Source organism: Eumetopias jubatus, unplaced genomic scaffold (genome assembly GCF_037043125.1).
Source record: "Eumetopias jubatus isolate StellerSeaLion01/CBP00866 unplaced genomic scaffold, mEumJub1_p1.0 scaffold_3, whole genome shotgun sequence".
Taxonomy (NCBI): domain Eukaryota; kingdom Metazoa; phylum Chordata; class Mammalia; order Carnivora; family Otariidae; genus Eumetopias; species Eumetopias jubatus.
This window is the reverse complement of record NW_028274809.1, coordinates 29,501,310-29,516,062: the sequence shown is the minus strand read 5'-3', so window position 1 is coordinate 29,516,062 and position 14,753 is coordinate 29,501,310. Positions and strand designations below refer to the sequence as shown.

The window sequence follows — 14,753 nt, the reverse complement described above, 5'->3', positions numbered from 1 at the left end:
TCCTACCACAAACTGGAGCCAGGGTGCTGACTGACAAGGCAAATAGCTCAGGTCTCCCAGAACCACTGTTCCTTCCAGTAAATGGGAATGGATGGACAGTCAGGAGAAAGGGCTATGACTTGAGAGTAAAACAAAAATCACCTGACGATTCCTGGCGTTTATGTAAAATGCAGTCACAAAGTCCTATTTATTAAGAAGCCCCTAACTTAATGGCTCCAGAGCATTCATATTAGAGAGAGATGAAGAGTATTACAAAATATTTCTAAAGCCAATTTGTAGAGCAAGGTTTTAGCCACAGTGAAGCTGCTTGAAGTACAAAATTAGAGCTCTTGCGCTCAAGTGACCTTTTTGCATGGTAAATACAGACGGAGCGATATGTAAGAGAAAGTACATGATTTTTCTGTAGACCTTTTTCCTTAACCCATCAACAGCTGTCACCCAACATGGCAAATATTTACCCTTCCCACTGTATGGTGCTGGTTCCGATTAAGAAGAAAAATAATTTTCAAAACCCCATGAAGTCATGAGAGTTACTGAGCCCTGGTAACTTGAGAGGCAGGTTAGCGCAGTGGTCATGAGCCCCGAAGACGACCTTCCCAGGCCCAGCTTTCAGTGCTGCCCCTAACTGTCTAACCCCGGGCAAGTTAACAAACCTATCTGTGTCTCTGTTTTTCTAGAGATAATAATAGTACATAGCTCAAAGTGTTCAGAGAGCATAACTTAATATACGCAGGTATGATATATTCATTAGAACACTGTCTGGTTCACTTAAGATTCACATCACTGGTAAATGTTATAAATTGCCAAACCCCAAATTTCAGGATACACAGGTGCCAAAGTAGTACTATGGCTGCCCCATTATTGCTCTATTTTTAATAGCCAGACCTTCACGAGGCAGCGTTTAAGGAGACATTGCCCAGGTACTATACTTGACCCACTTTCTTCTTCCCACCTTTTTCCTTCCCTTTAAACCTGACTACAAAGTGCTCACAATTCTTTATTTGTATCACCTAGAATTGAACCAAACATGATTGAAAATTTCATTTCATTAAATCGATGCCCTAGTGAGCTACTGCTCTGTAAGGCCCCTAGAGAAGAGGAAATGAGAAACACAGGCATTTCTTTTAAAGGGAACCAAGAGGACATGAAGGAGGGCTAGAAGCACAGGAGGAAACCCATTCAGTTTTGGAGACCAGGGGAAAAAAAAAAAAAGAATCACTGAGCAGTGTTAAAAGTTCACCTTCTGGGTCCTTAAAGCCAAAATTTTAGAAAATTGCCCCTGCTGAAAAGAAAATAGCAGAAGGGGGGTGTCAAATCAACTTTGGAATTAACACACTTGGGATCGGCATTCATTACAGAGTTCATTACAGAATATGCCTCAGTGTCCTTCTCTGTCAAATGGGGCTGAGCTTCCCGTGTTTGTTGTGAGGTTTAAATATGTTGTCATATATAGGACACACAACCTGAGCCAGACACAAGGTAAATATTCTATCAATTTCAACTTCTCTTCCTCCCATGTACACCTGTGCTCTCAGAAGCTGTCTAAAGGTTGTCACCCAAAACTTTCGAAGCTCAGGCTCCGGACAGCTGAGTCTGGAATCACTCTGGGCAATCTAAATATTGGAAAAAATAGTGTTTTTAAGTTTTAAATATTTTCTCAGTATACTGATGAGAATGCTCCAGAAAAACTGAGTGCTCTTGCGATCTACTATGAAGGAATGGGATGCTGAGGGGAAAGAAGAGATCCCAGTTGGAGAGAGGTGGGCCCTCCCTGAGAGGCGTGTTGGCATCCTTTACTTAATGTGATTGATTGCCCACCAGCCTCCATTATTCAAGGAAATCTGACACAAACAAACAAATAAAAAAGGAGAATGAGGCACGTCAGTGACTTTAGAAATTCACAATGCCCTCCACCCACCCAAGGCCTTCAAAGGCAAGTAACACTGCAGGTTCCTGGAGCCTGGGGGACCCAACACACCCCAAATACAACAAGGCATCTGGAAATCCCACGACATTCTATGGCCACAAGCAGAGACATCTACTCCCCAAAATCAAACCCATGATTGAACTAACCCCTCATAGGCAACCACATTTTGAAGGACAGAGGAAGGACAGAGAGAAAATGGAGGTTCAAGTGGATGTCTTCAGATATTTTTGAAAAATTGTTCTTTCAAACTGTTTGGTTTTTCCCCTTGGTGAATTTTTTAAATAGTTTTGTTTTGACGATTAATATTAAGGATTTAGATACTTCCCAGAAAATAATATAGACTCAATTAGTTCTGGCACAAGCCAATTATCCTATCCAGTGGCTATTTCAGTATCCCTTTTGCCAGTGTATAGACAGAAACTACAGATAGTTTGACTTGGCTTTGAGTTGTATCACCTAACATTGTCTCCTGCTAGCAGAAGAAGCTCTTTTGTGTCCTTATGGTTTAGTCAAGATATATTATGGTGCCTCATCAATTTTTCCAGTGTCTGATTCATTTACCTTTAAGTTGCCATTTCGGCAAATGCCCACTAATATGAACTTTAAAATAACCAAGAAAGAACTCGACCAGGTGAAGGAGCAGTGCCTGATACAGGCAGAGTACAGAAATCAGAGGAGCAAAAAATATATATAAAGAATTGGGAATATGACTTCATATTTAGGGCTCAGAAATGATGGGATTAGGGTGGCCTTATTTCTAGGTCCCATATCCACTTCTGTAAACCAGTGCCTACTTGAAAGGCATCAGTGAAAATCCTCTGTCAGTACTTTGCATGGCCAAGATCACACCTCCCTAGACAACAGCACCCACTGCTTGATGTCGGGGGCAGAGCCACCTATATCCACGATGCATTAGTTTCCATCTGAACAGCTTACATAAAGATTTCTGTGTATTTCATAAAAATCTTGGGTTTCTTTCTTTATAGAAGAATGGCTTTCTTTCTAAAAGAAAGGAAGAAAGGAAGAGAAAGGGGACAGACGGAGGGAGGAAAGGAAGAAGAAAGGTAGGAGGGAGGAAAAAAGAGAAAGGGGCAGTCAGTTGTAACTGGAGCGGACTTTACGCAAAATCAGCTTATCTCCTTCATCCTGCCCTCTCTTGCACCCTCCTTATCTCCTTGCTCCACTCCAGGCACTATTCCTGGGTAGAACACAGAAAATGGCATACCCTTGCACAACGCTATACTGTATGGCACCTGGGACAATGCCTTTCAGCTCACAGCAACTCAATAATGATCAAAAATGTTCAGGAGAGGTCTGTAGGAGACAGGCAGATGGGAGAGAAACTTAAAACATTAGGACTCAAGGCTGGAAGGCGTGTGTGGACGAAGGCAGGCACAGCACAAATCAGATGGGCGAGGGGGCATAGTAGTGCCTGCACAGTTCACGGGGCCAGAAGTGGAGACACTGTCAGAAGCCCCCTGAATTGCAAGTGGAATATCAAGATCTACTTTTCCTATCTAGAAATTAACCCCGGGAGACGTATTTCCCTCAGAGGTGGTATAGTAGGTCTAATCAGGTGTAAATACATTTATAGCCATAGGAGGGCTCTTAAGGAGAGCTAAGGATGCTTAAGAAACAGGACTTGACATTTAGCAAGGTTGAATCATGGCAAGAATTCATGCTCTCCCACAGAATGGCCTCCGAAATGGAATGTGGGCTAAACCAGTATGGCATTTTTTTTTAGTTTCTTACAGAGTAACTCTCTCTACAACATGATCATCAAATTTGATTGGTCAAAACGCACATAAATACCTTTGAACATGTACCTCCAATACAAGTAGATTTATTCATGAATTGTATAAATGTACTGATGTCTTAGTATGTTAGGATATTATAAAATATGCTTTCAATACAGAAATTAAAAAGAATGGGACTAAATTAAATACAAATAGAAGGTTTACATTTTTCTTCCTGCACTCAAAAAGACTGCATTGTACGCCCTACTTTAGAGACCGCCGCTCCATAGGATAAATGGAAACAGCTTGGCTCCAAGCCTGCTGGTCTCAGTGCTTCCAGACTTGGATGCCACAGTCCATTCTCCCCACAGAAGTCCGAGGAATCCTTTGAAAATATAATCAGCACGGTGGGGGGGGGGGTCCTTCTAGGGGATTTTAGTGTCTATATTTCCATATAATTGGTTTCTCTGACATCCCCCTGGATTATATTTTGTGCATTTGAAAACACTCTATAAAGCATTCTACAGACCTCACCAGACTGCCAAAGAAGTTGATGACCCAAACAAGGTTGAGAAGAAATTACAGTGTGAATGTTGCAGTGGCTTCCTGTCATTCTCAGAATTCAAGTCAAAAGCCTGGGCAGCCCTGTGGTATAGAGTCTATATGATCTGGCCCCTTTCTAATCCCATCTCCTACCCCCATCTCAGGGCCTTTGCACTTACTAACCCCTCTGCCTGGCATACTTGCTCCCTCACCTCAGTTAGGTCCCTGCTCTAGAGCTTCTCCTCCTCAGGGAGCCCTACTCTCAACCATCTTCTGTAAAACAGCAGATTCTGTCACCTGCTCCATATCACTCAATCACTTTGAAATTAGACTGCATATTGTTTGTATTATTGTCTGCTTCCCCTACCAGAATGTAAGTTTTGTGCAGGCATCTGTTTTGTTTGCTGTGGTACCAACAGCACTAAAGCAGGGCCTGGCTCAGTCCCGTAGGATACAGGGAATGAATAAAGCATCCTGGTTTGCAACGAAGAACCAAGTGACACAGGGGGCAGGGCAGCCTGTGTGATTTCAGCCCCTGGGTTTCTACGTATTGAACTAGCTTAGAGTAGAAAATGTTTATTTGCTGGCCAATCCTCTACTCCAGGGAATGAAGTATGGAACTACGATGGATTAAATATTCCTTCACCATCAAAGGTCACTTCCACTTCTTCTCGATCTGCCTGAGCCGAAAGAAAGGCATATCCTGAAAATCTTCCTGTAATATTCAGCTCATATCTGGGACCACAGTCTCCTGAGCAACATCCCCTCTGGGAAGCCAAGTGCGTCATTTTATGGAACTCATTTGTAAAGGTTCTCGCTGAATATGTGTTTGGGAGAGCATGAATGATATGTCAAATGTACTGTACCATAAATTGGCCTTTAAGATATAGATTGTGGAATAAAATATGAACATGTCAGAATCGTGCACTCCAGGTTTAAAAACCCCTTGAAAATAAACATCGTTAATGCAAATCTTCTGCATTCATTTCCTGATCTGCAAATTTTCAAGTTCTTAATCCAATTCCTAGAGAGACTAGGACCTTGACATGCCCAGATTTCTGTTAAAACTAATTTTATCTATTGCTTTTTACTTTTTAAAAAATGTTACTAAATTTCTGTTATCTGGGCATGTCAAGGTCCTGGTCTCCTTAAGACTTAGATGAGGAACCTGAAATTTTGCAGATCAGGAAATGAAAAGTAAAATGGAAAGGAGGAAGAATACTTTGTAATGGGTTTGCATTGCCACCGAGTACATCTAGAGGAAATCAGCAAAAACCAGGCAATTGCTTCCACATCACACTCACCAGCACTAGAGAATTTAAGCCACTTGGAGAATAAAGACTGAGAGAGAGAGAAAATGTCACTAAGCTCTCAACGCTGGAAAAAGAGTAAGCAGTAAACATCACTCCACAGCTTGGCAATCCCTTCTCAGGGTATAGGAGCTGCAAGTAAAAAACACCCCAAATTATTTTTTTAAAAAGATTTATTTATTCATGAGAGACAGGGAGACAGAGAGAGGCAGAGGCAGAGGGAGAAGCAGGCTCCCCGCTGAGCAGGGAACCCGATGCAGGGCTTGATCCTAGGACCTCGGGATCTTGACCTGAGCCGAAGGCAGATGCTTAACCATCTGAGCCACCCAGGTGCCCAAACACCCCAAATTATTAACTCTGCTTTGGAAAACTGGCTCAGAGTTCCTCTTGGATTCCAGCTGAATCTGCAAGATTCTCTTTTTTCAAGGTATTTTAGATTAGGTGATTGTTGAAAAACGAGACAAAGGCTTTCTTTTCTAGAACTTCAAGAGCATTTACAACAACTACATAAAACAAAATGTGTTCTCATTTATTTACATTCCATGTTGATTTTTTCATTCATCCATTACTTGCTCACCCAACAGCCCCCAAGGTGCTGGGACACCTGAGCAGTTGAATTTGCATAAAGGAGCCGTCACTGCCCCAAACACACAAGCTTCCTCTCTTTTCTGGCATTCAGAAAACAACTAATGAAACGATGACCAGCTTCAGTCAGGTTAAATCCTTATAGCCTGGATCACCACCTTAAAATGGCTGTTTAAAATGTATAACCTAAGGAACGCCTGGGTGGCTCAGTCGTTAAGCATCTGCCTTCAGCTCAGGTCATGATCCCAGGATCCTGGGATCGAGCCCCGCATCAGGCTCCCTGCCAGGCGGGAAGCCTGCTTCTCCCTCTCCCAGTCTCCCTGCTTGTGTTCCCTTTCTCACTGTGTCTCTCCTGTCAAATAAATAAATAAAATATAAAATAAAATAAAATAAAATAAAATAAAATAAAATAAAATAAAATAAAATAAAATGTATAACCTAAAGGTTAAACCATGCCCTCAATAAGGGTAGCTCCTACTTCAGAATATGGGGAGGGGCGTGGGAAAGAATTTTGACATAATCCCACAGCTACTGACAACCGTGGTGTCTAGGACAGTAGCCACTCGCCGCATGTGGCTATGAGCACTTGAAACGTGGCTAAATGACCAAAGAACTGAACTTCTAATCTAAGTTTAATTAAAATTAAAACTGAAACGTTATAAAGAATATTTTATACTCTTGTTATGGTAGGAATACATTTAACTTTGACTATTGAAAATTCAGCATATGGATTTAAATATGCTGTAAGTACATAATACACTCTGGATTTCAAAGACTTAGTTTAAAAAAGAATGTGAGATAGAGCTCATTAATTTTTTTTCATATTGACTTTATGTTGAAATGATCATAGCCTAGATATATTGGTTTAGGTAAAATATTATTAAAATTAATTTTACCTATTCCTTTTCACTTTTTAAAAAATGTGGCTACTAGAAAATTTTAAATTACATATACAACTTGCTTTCTATTTTAGACAGCACTGTTTTAAAATATATTTTCTATATGGAAACCCCACCATCACCTCGAGCATAAACTTTCTCCCATGCCCAGCCCAAAAAGCTTGTTACCACCTTGCCTTCCAGATCCCTGAGCCCTTGATATGCATCTCTCCAAAACACCTTATCTGGGTCTCTGGCTGAGCAGGCAAAGTCAAATACCTAGACTTCTGGTCTCATTCACTGATGATGAAAATACAGCCTCTTCAATGTGGCAAGTTGGATTCAATCTACATTGATTGTTGGCTCAAATCTCTACCATGCGATGACACTGCTGGAGATTCAAGCTAAAAGCAAAGGGTCTCTGTAGTAGAGGAGTTCCCAGGTGGGGAAGCCCCACGCGTGCATATGAACTACACAAGGCCCACGTGTTTGATAAAGGCATGCGCAAGACATCTGGGAGAGGAAATCTCTAGGACTCTGTAGGAGCATTAGGGCAGCCATCCCTTGATGCCTTGATGAAACTTGAATCATTGCTCTATTGGAGAAAAATGGACTTGTTATCAAAAAAAGGTCTCGCCATAGAAAGCCAGATTCTTCTCGTTCCGCCTTTGCTGCCTAATAGCAATGTAGCCTTGCAGATTGGAGTAAACTTCTTCTTGGGACTTCTTGTTCTTAACTGTGTGGGGAAGGAATAGAAAAAAATCTGTCCTACTTCCCTTCTAGTTATGATGATTCAATGGAATCTAGTATATGGAAGTTACTGGTCAATTACAAAGTCCCAAATGAAAAAAAGGTGTTATCATGATGATGGGGATATCAGAAGAGGGGTGCAGGCGTGCGGAGGCCAGAGAAGGCTAACAGCACAGAGACCGTGTCAGCTCTGTGTGCAGGGCAAGGGCACATGTTCTCCACGAGACCTAAAAAGCCCAAGCATCACTTCTCAGATCTACCTTACCTTGTAAAGCACAGCCAGGAAATACACAAGATTAAACAAATCTTTGGGCACCAGCTTCCATTTTTAATGACTGTTAACTTCTACCAAAAAGTCTTTGGAAGTGAGGTGTTAGATTCCTGGTAAATGTGTATGAAATGTTGGAAGAAGACTGGGTTGGTCATGAAGACTGGCAACTACCCCAGATGCTGGAATTAAGTATAGCTGTTGGCAAATGGAGTTCTTTCAGCGTGCAGCCTGTGATCCCAATGCTTGTTTCAGAAACCACAGCATATTTCTCCTAGGCCAAGGGGTCTCATAATATTCTCAAAGTCAAACTGAATCTTTATTTAATTAAAAATGTATACAGTGTTCTAATATTTTTAGTGGGCTGAGTGAGGTGTAACTCATACCCTCCCCCCCAAAAAACAAAATAAAATACCACAAGTCTTAGGATAGGTATTATTGTAATTCTCAAAAGACTATAAACTCACTTAAAAATGTAGACTTCAACACTCATACCTAAAGTTATATGTTCTCATGTTGTGAAATAGGTAAGCATGACCAGGTAGGGAAACTACATACTTTTCTGGCACTGAGGTTAATTTCTTTTCTTTTTTGTTTTTTCGCATTTTTTTCTTATTTTGGTTTTATCCTTTTTGTCTTTGTTGTTGCTATTCATGATTAATATTTTTTGAATTTTTAAAAAATATTTTATTTGTTTATTTAGCAAGAAAGAGAGCACCAGTGTTTGCACACATGTACCAGGGGAGGGGTAGAGGGGGAGGGGGAGAGAGAATCTCAAGCAGGCTCCTCGCTGAGCACAGAGCCCAACTTGGGGCTTAATCCCATAACCCTGGTGTCATGACCTGAGCCAAAACCAAAAGTTGGACATTCAACCAACTGAGCCACCCAAACGCCCCTCAAGATTAATTTTTTAAAATTATTTTTATCAGCTTTTTCAGAGATAAATCTAAAGAAAGTTTAATGTCAATTTGGAAATTTCAGCATATTTTGGTGATACCAGGGTTACGATCAAGTCAAAAGCTAGATATAAACTGAATTTGAAGAAAAAAGTTGTTAAAACACTCATCTTTTTTCCTGTCAAGATGATGATGATGACACCACGTGAATTTGTTGAATATGAATTTATAGGACATTTCTTCCACTTAGTAGTAAAGGTACTATTCTGTAAGCCAATTTCCCATAATTCACTTCGATGTATTTAGAGAGGAACCTGATTATTTCAAAATATGAATTTTAAATTCATGGCCAATCTTTGTTTTTTTGCATTCAAATATAAAGACAACCATATTGCAAAGGATGTATGTAGGCACAGCCTATGACAACCACAATGACCAAACTATTAATTTTTGAATCACTTTTAAAACTTTAATTTTAAGAATGAAGAGAAAAAAATGTTACTTTAGGGGTGCCTGGGTGGCTCAGTCGTTAAGCATCTGCCTTCGGCTCAGGTCATGGTCCCAGGGTCCTGGGATTGAGCCCCGCATCGGGCTCCCTGCTCAGGGGAAGCCTGCTTCTCCCTCTCCCACTCCCCCTGCTTGTGTTCTCTCTAGCTCGCTGTGTCTGTCAAATAAATAAAAAAAATCTTTAAAAAAAAAAAGAAAGGTTACTTTAGCTCCCCACATGTTCCAAGCTTAGTTAATATCAGAGCCACTCAGAAAGTGCCATCTCTGATGCAGACAGGCACCCTTCAGTAGTAAACCAACCCAGAACATGAACCCTTCCCCCAAAGATCCAATTTATTGCAGAGGTTGGAAATTCAGGTGTATGACTTCAAGTGTATATCGCAAAAAACAGATTCTTCTGCATGGAGGGTAGTAGTAAGGAAAAGAACAAATGCAGAGCACACAGCTTTGAGGTAAGGTAGGCTTACCTGCTACCTCCTGGAGAGGATTGGAGGGAGCCTGAGGGCAGTGTGAGAGGGCTGGTACCTGAGAGTCATGGAAACAGAGGGTGCATGGAGGTCCAGGATATGTGGGAGGCAGGGGGGTGGCGGGAGGCTGAAACAAACCTCATGAGACCCAGGACCTATGCATGTCATCAACTGGTACATATCACAGTAGTTGATGATGCCTAATCTATTGTCCTAGGCATATTGAACTTTTCACTAACTAAAAATGAGAAAATATAAGCCCGAATCATTTACTATTAGGATAAAAGTTAACTTTCTGCTACATGTTTGATAAATATGAAAAGAGATGCATCAGTGGTATAGAAAACCCATGGGAGTGGATAATCCAAAAACCATCACAGATATGATTTTGGAAGCTATCAAATGATTGGCTTCAGCATCCTGAATTTGTTCTGATTAAGCTAAAGCTAATATTAATTGTTATTCCCTGATTATATAAATGCAGATCATGGAGAAAAAGTGACCCAAGCATATGATTATTTTATAGGCAATTTGCCCTAAAATTAAAAAGCAAAAAAAAAAAAGGTAACTTTATCAACCTTCAAGAAGCCCAAATTGGATAATTTACATAGAGATGATAAAGAGATGGGCCCTCCCCTGGACCAGCTACTATTCAAGTTGAATAGATATGGATCTAATTCTCTAGAGATTCTTAGAGGTAAATATTAGATCACCCAAGCTTTAAAACATCAATTTGTCTGCATAACTCTCTTCCAAGATGATCAAACACTGTTTTTCAGAGACTGAATTTCCTCATTAGCTAAAGCAATCCAAATATGTACCTTACCCGACTATGAAGTGTAAGAAAAGGGTAACTCGGAAGGGAAATTTAAGTGTCTCATTTTGACAAATAATAACCTAAGACAGATGCTCTTCATGTACCACTACCTATGTACTTAAAAACAGATGTCCACAAAATCATCTCATTTATTTTTCTACCCGAATCTACCCACTGCTGCTTACATAAAGCCCTCGCTCTCCAGCATCCTCAAGCAGCCCTCCCCACCCTGTCCCACTTCCTAGAATGTCGTCTACTAGAATGAATCTGTCTTCCACATATCACCCCAGTCTGAAGTGTTTCTCCTGCTCAGAAATCTACAGTCTTGTCAGAATTTGCAGTCTTTGGCTACTTATTGACTATGTTCTGGGAGATGTTTAATTTTTTATGCCTTGATCCATCGCCCTGCTTGCCCCACCCATGACACAGAAAGTGCTTTTAACACTGGGATGCCTAACACTGCCAATTCAACAAATGTGATTAAGAACCCAATGTGTGTCCAGGCACAGGGCTAGATGATTCTCACTTGCTTCTTCGTCACCACCCACAATGTCTAGCACAGGCTCAGGCACATCATACATACTCCATGTGATGCTTGCTAATTAACAGATTGGTGATCAATCAAAAATTAACAGTACACAAAGCGTTGTTACCACCTTGCCTTCCAGATTCAAAAGCCCTAACATGCATTATCTGAAATACCTCATCTCTGTCCATGGGTGAGCAGGCAAAGTCAAATGTCTAGACTTCTGGTCTCATTCATTCATGGTAAAAATACAGCCTCTTTAATGTGACAAGTTGGAGTCAATCTACATTAATTATCAGTCTAATATGTACTGAGCAATGACAGTGCTGGAGATTAAAGCTAAAAGCAAAGGGTCTCTGCATTAGAGGAGTTCCCAGGTGGGGAAGCCCCATGGGTGCATACAAACAGCATGAGGCTATAGCATGTGCAAAGACCCAGATACGAGAGACAGTGGTTTGTTAGAGCTGGGGTAGAGGATGAGTCCATAAGGAGGAATTTCAAGAATGGCTGGAGAAGTGGTAAGAGCCAGACCCTGTGGGACCTTGATGACAAGCTATCCCCCCCAGAAGACTGACTGCCATGAGGTCAGAACCCAGGCCTCTGCATATTTGTATCCTCAGAGCTTGACCCAATGTGTGGCACTACTACTTTAAAAAGCATATCCTCTGGGAAGTGATTCTAGACCAACTCTGGTAGAGTTGGGTTCTGCTTCCTCTCTGTTCCTATAACTTCCTTTAGAAGAGTCTTATCATATTGCTTGAGTCATTTTTTTTTTTTTACATGATGTAGCCTCACAAAACCCAATGGTTCCTTCAAGGGCAGAGACCAGGTTTATTCATTTTAGTATTTCCAAGACTCAGGATGCCAAAGACATGCCAAAGATCCTTGATGAACTTGACTGAACGAACACGCACATCTGTTAGAAGTCCTTCTTCAAACCTTCTTTAAACACTGTAATCTAGATCCTCCTACATCCTCTTTCTGCTGCTCCAGAATATGAATAATTAGGAAGAAAACACAATGATTGAAGCCATCCATGGAATCTACATTAACACACACACAGATACACACACAAGACATCCCCCCACCAAATCTGCAAACAATTCAGCACAAACATACTGACACCCACCTATATAGAAACACCCCCACACAATCTGTCAGCCTGTATACCTCTAACCTTAAACAGCCTTAATTTTGTCTGTTCTAAACCCACAGCTACAAAATACTTTCTCTTTATTCTTCTACTTAATTTTCATCCTGGGACAAAAGTGTCAACGCAATGTGACTTTTTTCTTTGAGGGGGGAAACGTGCAAGAAATATTAAGATATGGTTCTTTTGATCCTATAAGCTTGCTCTCTCAAGTTATTAATTTCCCATTCACTTCATATTATTCCAGGAATGCACTGTTCTCATAAAATGCAAAATGTAAATTAAGTTTCCATTCAGAACTTCTGGCATGCCAGAGGAACCTAGTTTTCGTGCAGTTATTTTGATTTTGCAACGTGCCACAAACTCGTATATACTAAAATTTTCCCCTTACCATGTTATACATTTAGAATTTCAGAACTCAGGTATTTCATGTTCAAATGTCTGCATTACAGGCTAAAAAGAAACTATTCTTAAGAGAAGAGCACAGTGCAACTGCCAGTCGACTTTCTATATCCATTCTCCCTTTTTCTGTAAGAGAACCCCCAAATTTTAGTTGGGCTCATTGCCACCCAAAATTAAGACTATTTCCCAGCTCCTTTGCCGCAGCATGTTGACATATGACTAAGTTCTGGCTGATGAGATGTGAGTGGAAGTGACAAGTGCAATTTCAAGCTGTACTTTAAAAGGTTGGGACATCCTCTCCCCTTCCCACTTTTAAAATAGCTGCACGAAAAGTAGGTTCCTGGAAAGCAGGCGTGGCGGCAGCCATCTCAAACCCCATACACACAGGCAATTCCTAAAGGACAGAAACCCTAAGGACGGGGCAAACAGGACAGACGGAGTCTGAGCTTCCAACAACTTCTCAGAGCATAGCTGTCTGAGATTCTGGACTTTTACATGAAATAGAAAAAAAAATCTTGTATCTTTTTAGAGCCTCTGCTAGCTTGAGCCTCTGTTACAAATAGTTTCATCTATGTTCTTAGTAATTCAAAGGGTAACAGAAACTGATGAATGAAAACAATACGTGCCTAAATGGCCCAAACTTACAGTATGAACATTATTTCACATCTCAGTCACACTTTTTTTACTCGGAAAGGTTACCAGAGCTCCTGTAAATGGTGTCTCGTGTGTGCAAGTACAGTTTAGTGGAACGCGCGCGCACACACACACGCACACGCACACACGCACACACGCACACACACGCAATCAGGACAGCTGGGTTCTAGTCCCAGTTCTTCCTACTTACTATGTAATCTTAGGACAGTTACATACTCTTTTGAGTCTCACTTTCCTCCTCTGCAAAGTGGGGCTAACCCCTTCTTTGATGTTGGCCTTTCAGGACTATTTTGAAGTCTGAAGAGAGAGGATTATCTGTGTAAGGGCTTTGTATAGTATAAAGCACTTACAGGCAAGATGGTTATTAAAATATTCCAAACAAAAATCCTCCTTTACACAAGGTGGCTCATATCAAAACCTAGTCCCTGGATATACTTTCCTCGTGAATAAAGGGCCTACAGCCATTGTTTTTAGCTAAAATGGTTAGAGATCAGTGTTATGGTCTTAGGAGCAGACCTCCTTTCATTTAACTCAATACTCCAAGCCCCAGTGCCTCAACCGGCAACATGTCATTGATTAGAAAGCCAAAGAGTTTAGACCAAACAGCACAAACCCAACACTACATTTAGAAAGGAAGCCCAAAGTCTGTGTACCAATAAAATATGGTATATCTCGCCATGCCTCATATATCATGCACTGAAATATGCTTGGCTTTTCCTACTGGAGACAGAGATGGCAGAATCAAACCATGATGAGATGTCCATATTTTTCTTCCTCACAGAGATACACATAGAATACAAAAGTGTGAGAGAAAGACACAAAACGTTATACACAACTTGGACAATAAACGTTATCTTTTCAGAGAAAGCACCTTGAATGACCATCCTGAGCCAAAGACTGGGGCCCCATCCAGCCATCCTCAATTAATGGTAGTGGTTTACAAATCCTGGGGCAATATTCAGTGAGCTCTCCTTATGTGCCAGGAAACTAAAGGCTTCATGAACATTCTTTCCTTTAATCCTCTCAACAGCCCTGTGAGACACATGCTAGTATCTTCCCCATTTTACAGATAAGAAAACGGAGGGTCAGAGAAGTAAAGCCACTCACCAAGTTCTCCAGCTCATAAGTGGTACACAGTCAAGATTTAAACTCAGGCAGCTTTACCTTCCGTCCACAGGCTTAACCCCGACCTTACTCTGACTCTTATTGAAATGCCAGCAATTAAAATAGAATAAATGTTTACATTCCCTTTGGAAATATTTTCTGATAAAGCCAATCTTTCAACTGGAAAGAATGACAAAAATATTTAGATGCACCCCTACAGTAGCTGTTCCAAC

At 40.9% G+C, this 14,753-nt stretch overlaps 1 protein-coding gene across 2 annotated transcripts in view; it reads right to left on the bottom strand.

Moving 5' to 3' along the window:
* Positions 1 to 14,753, bottom strand: part of KLF7 (KLF transcription factor 7) — a 91,080-nt gene that overhangs the window by 14,174 nt on the left and 62,153 nt on the right. The gene's annotated exons all lie outside the window — the stretch shown is intronic.